General features: G+C 43.0%; 1 non-coding gene across 1 annotated transcript; it reads left to right on the top strand.

Moving 5' to 3' along the window:
• The first annotated feature begins 2,242 nt into the window (after positions 1 to 2,242).
• LOC123567422 (U6 spliceosomal RNA) lies at positions 2,243 to 2,348 on the top strand. Its single transcript, XR_006690330.2, has one exon. It is a non-coding gene; the product is annotated as a U6 spliceosomal RNA (small nuclear RNA).
• Positions 2,349 to 5,247: the final 2,899 nt, after the last annotated feature.

The raw sequence follows: 5,247 nt of genomic DNA, 5'->3' as shown, positions 1-5,247 counted from the left end.
CCTCTACTCCTCTGCTAATGGGGCTGGGCTCCAGGTAAAAAATCCATTTGCAAGAATGTTTTCCTTGCTCCAGATCTAATTTATTGAATATCAAATATTTATGCCAATGCAATTAAAGTGACAACACTGCTCTCCCTTCTCCCCTGCCCCCAGTCCTAGACGAGCCCCGGATGGCTGACAGAATGCTTTATCCAGTCAACACAGGATGAAAGTTTTACCTGAGCTTCTAAAGCAAGAGCTTTAAAACCTCTTTAACCCACAAAGTCACCTGGGATTCTTTTATCTCCTTCTCCTTTGTAGGCAGCCACGTGACCGGCTATGGAGCAATGACTGAGATGCTGAGGCAGGAGGCTCAACTGTGGTTTCAAATCAACCAACACTTGCTGCAGCCCTGTGTGCCAGGCACCTGACAAGGCCCTGTGACTGAGCGAGATGGAATAGGCTCGGCCTGTTTCCACAGCAATCTTGCAACCTGACAGCAGAGAAAGCTTGGAGCATGCACAGAAGAGTGACCAACACTGGCAATGCAGACAAGCTGGAAGGGTCTAGGAATACATCCTTAGAGATCTTGGACTGGGGGTCTCCAAGGCTTAAAGGCCACCCAAGATCCCCTTCCACACAACCAACTCTAACTGCAGAAAGTTTCAGATCCAGCCAAGTGTATTTCATTTTTCCCAAAATGCTACTCCCAGCAAGAGGGCCTCAGACTGTCCAGACCTGGAGCTTTGGGCCATTCATTCCGTCTGAGACAGCACCCAGCCCTGCTCCACCCCTATGAAGCTCTTGCATCACGAGACACATGATTTGGCATCTGCCCCAGAGGAGTGATGGGTAAAGGTGAGCCCATGGACAATCACATGTGTACCCTCCCTGGTACATTCTGGAAATGGGAAAAAGAAATGCAGCTGGCTAAAGAGGACTTTTTTTTTTTTTCTTTTCTCCCCTAAAGCAAGGGAGCTCAGCAAAGCTTAGGCCAGTAGGTAATGCAGTGTCAAATAGCACAGCATATTTGAGTTGTGCTACACCTGCTACTTGGCTTGTATTCCTTCAAGGCCTTGCTGGCTACATGCACCTCTCCCTTTTGACAATGGAACAGAGGCCTTTCCTTGGGGCTGAACTGGGTTGTGAAGGAGAAACAGGCATCACAAGGTGGGCCACATGGACAAAGGCCGAGTAGAGAGAATGCAGGACATTCTGTTCAAAGAACTAAAAGCAGATGGATTTTTATTGGAGCCTTAATTGCAAGGGAGTAAGCCCTGGGAATGTAAACATCAAATGAGGTAATCTAAGCATGTTAGAAAATGTCAAATTGTAGATAAATGTGAATTACTACCCATATCACTGAGGTGTTGAGGAAACCAAGTGATATGTTATATGCACACTGGCATTACATAAATTATAGTCATTACAGGATACTTTGGAAGATTAAGCTTCAATCATGGACACTGATTTTAAAATATACTTATGTGTCGATTTCTTCTGATCCTACCTTTTTACAGCTGTTCATAAACTGAGAATTATGATCAATTTCTTCTCTGTTCTCTTTCCCAAATGAACACACTGTACCCAACTTTAACATTTACTGTTTAGATATTCTTAGTTTCCTGTCAATCTGACCACCATGCTTCAGGTTTGAAGCACTGTGATCATGTTTTATGGACAGACCATTCTTCTGGCTATGAGTATGAGGGTAAGAGAATTGGTATTTATATCCCTTTTTATGTCTTCAGTTATCACCTGCTCTGGTTTGACTGTGTCTCCCAAAAAGCATGTGTTGGAAACAGAATCCTCAATGCAACAGTGTCAGGAGGTGGGGCCTGTTGGGAGGTGGGGCCTCAAGGGATGTGTTTAGTCATGAAGGCTTCACCTCCATGAATGCATTTAAGGGTTTGAGGCTGCGAGTTGGATAATTTGCTCACTCTCTCACCGTCTCTTTGCCCTCCCACCATGAGATGACATAGCAAGAAGGCCCTCGTCCGATGCCGGCCCCTTGATCTTGGATTTCCCAGCCTCCAGACCATGAGCCAATAAACTTCTGCTCACTATAAATTACCCAGTCTGTGGCATTGTGTGACAGCAGCAGGAACTAAGACATCACCTTATTCAAAGGCATTATCACACCACATCTAAGCTTCTGTCATGATTTCTGAGCTGTATACACTGCCTCGAAACTGTCTCAAAATCATCTTCCTCTTAGCTGCTCAAACATCAAATATTATGTTTACCATTAAAACTAACTGTAGTGCCCGCTTTGGCAGCACATATACTAAAATTGGAACAATACAGAGAAGATTAGTGTGCCCCTACACAATGATGGCATCCAAATTCATGAAGCATTCCATATTTTTTAATTAAAAATTATATATATTTAAAAAGCTAACTGTAAAAAGACCTCTACTATAGCCAATGTGATAGAACAAGAAAAATAATAAGGGGTAAAATGGTTGGAAAGGAAGAAACACATTTATCATTATTAGCAGGCAATATAATTACATATCAGAACACCAAAAACATCACAGAAAAGCTATTTGAACTAATAAGAGAAGCCAGTAAAATGGTCTAATACAAAGTATATTTGCAGATGGACTCAATGGTTCATGCCTATAATCCCAACACTTTGGAAGACTGAGGTAGGAAGATTGCTTGAACCCAGGAGTTTGATACCAGCTTGGGCAACATACTGAGACCCCTATCTCTACAAAAAAAAAAAAAAAAAAAATTAAATCATCCAGATATGGTGGTGCATGCCTATAGTCACAGCTAATAGAGACACTGAGGTTTAAGGATCACTTGAGCCCAGGAGGTTGAGGCTACAGTGAGCCGTGTTCCCACCACTGCACTCCAGCCTGAGCAGCAGAATGAGATCATCTCAAAAAAAAAAAAAATATATATATATATATATATATATTTGTATGAAGCAATAGTTTTCCTATATATAACAATAGCCAATTAGAAATAAAACAGAAAAATCTGGCTCATAATATACATCTAGCTACCTTACTGACATCTCCACGAGATTGTATCACAGAAATTTCAGCACGAAAGTGAATTTTGGATGTTCCACTCCAATATTTTCCTCCTCCAGTGCTCCCTAATTCCATGAAGGACTCTTTGGCTCTTTCATCTACTTATTTGCACAAGACAGAACCCTAGGATTCTCTCCCTTTCCCCTCTCCCATACTTCCATCCCCAAATCTGTCATCAAAGCCTGACAATACACTCTACGTCCATCCACTCACCCCTCCAAACCGACTGCCTTTACGTTAGTTCAAGCCTCCATTATCTCTTCCCAGGACAATTGTAGTAGCCCTCACTCTTCTCCTCTTTTGTGTTCTTGCCCTTCCCAATATGTCTCAATGAAGCAGGCATAAGGACCCTTTAAGATTTTAAGCTAAATTACACCATTTCCCAGCTGATACCCTTCAGAAGCCAATACACCCCATATCCTCAGCATCACCTGCATGCCTTGGCTTCCCATGATCCTGAGAACCCTTCTAGCTTTGGTTCAAGCCAATCTCCTCCTCACTCCCTGCACTGCAGCCACGCCAGCCTCCTTTTGTTTCCTCGAATGCCCCTAGTCTCTTTCCCAGTTCAGGGCCTTCACTCTCTGTCTTTCCTCCTGGGAATAAGAATCACTGACCTTACTTCAAGAAGACTGAGGAGAGCCAGAGGGCATTAGTCCTTGCCAGAGATCGCCCTGACTTTCTGGGCCTCAGTTTCCCTGTCTGCAACACCAACTGGTTGAACTAGAGATTCTCTCTGGCATTGCATGAGCTGAGATTTCAGTAAGAGGTGACAGCAATTGAACTGGTGGAGAAGGAGAATGGGAAGTGGGGAAGAGGACAGAGAGGAAATGGTCCTGGGGAAGAGGGCACAGAAAGAAAAGCCTAGAAAACTATGGGTAACAACTTTCAGGGAGCTTAAAACACTGAGTGCTACTTAGCAAAACAACTCAGATCAAATTTAACAGGATTTGGAACCATCATCAAAATCTTGTCCAAGGACAGAAAAAGCCAGTGAACTCGCCATATTTAAATATTAAATGCACGCACTATATAGAAATTTTGGTTCTACTGCATGAAAATAATCCACATTATCCAAAGTCAAGGGGAGAAAAAAAAAAAAAAGACTATCCATGTAAACAGCTTCTAGCTAGCCAAAGAAAGGGACACTTTAGCTGCTTTCATTCCTGGCTTTCACAGAGACTCCTGGCTGCCAACTCAAATCTTTCTTCCTAACAGAGATTTGGTTTCACCCAAGGAAGCAGTCCAATTAAAATGCTGCATTTCCCAGCTTCCTCTGCCAAGAGAGGTGGCCACATAGTATAGTCTGGCAAATGATACTTAAGAAGAGGCTGCTGGGTGGACTTCAGAGAGATGTCACAAAAGGCAGGGCTGGTACACATTCTTTTTTGCCCTTTGTTTTCCACCCTTTCTCCTTCTTCCTTCTTCAACCGTCTTGTGACCTCAAGGTGATGATAAGGGACAGACCAAGAGAATCAGAGACTGCCATTTAAACCCCACCTCTGCCATCTCAACTCTATGAACTTGGACAATTTGCTTAACCTCTCTGAGCCTCATTCTTGTCTGCAATATGGGAGCCATAATGCCTCACTTGCGATATTGTTAAGATTAATTGATATGTTTATATTGTTCTGAGAAAAAAAGATAAATGTAGCTAGTTTATCACACATAGGCTACAGCACTTTGTAAACTATATAGCTCTAAAAAAAAGGGGGGGTAAATTGTTTGTTTTTTCCTCCTCCTTATTTTGTAAGTGACAGATTGTTCTCTCAACCAAATCTAAAATACTTTAAAAATTAGGATACTATGTTTCTACATGACATTCTTTCATTATAGGAATGTCTATTTCTTTGACATGACACTGGTTATCAGATGCAGCCACAGGTCCTTTTATATGCAGTCTGGCCACATGCAAATCACAAATTATCTTGTATTCTCCAACTCTGGCATTAAAGTTAACTTGGGTGGGTGCGGTGGCTCACACCTGTAATCCCACCACTTTGGGAAGCTGAGGCGGGCAGATCACAAGGTTAGGAATTCGAAACTAGCCCGGCCAACATGGTGAAACCCCATGTCTACTAAAAATACAAACATTAGCTGGGCAAAGTGGTGGCACGCTCCTGTAATCGCAGCTACTCGGGAGGCTGAGGCAGGGGAATCACTTGCGTCCAGGAGGCAGCGGTTGCAGTGAGCCGAGGTCTTGCCATTATACTTCAGCCTGGGT

This window comes from Macaca fascicularis, chromosome 10 (genome assembly GCF_037993035.2).
Source record: "Macaca fascicularis isolate 582-1 chromosome 10, T2T-MFA8v1.1".
In the NCBI taxonomy this organism is placed as follows: domain Eukaryota; kingdom Metazoa; phylum Chordata; class Mammalia; order Primates; family Cercopithecidae; genus Macaca; species Macaca fascicularis.
Note: the sequence above shows the minus strand (reverse complement) of the source record. Positions and strands in the feature narration are given on the sequence as shown.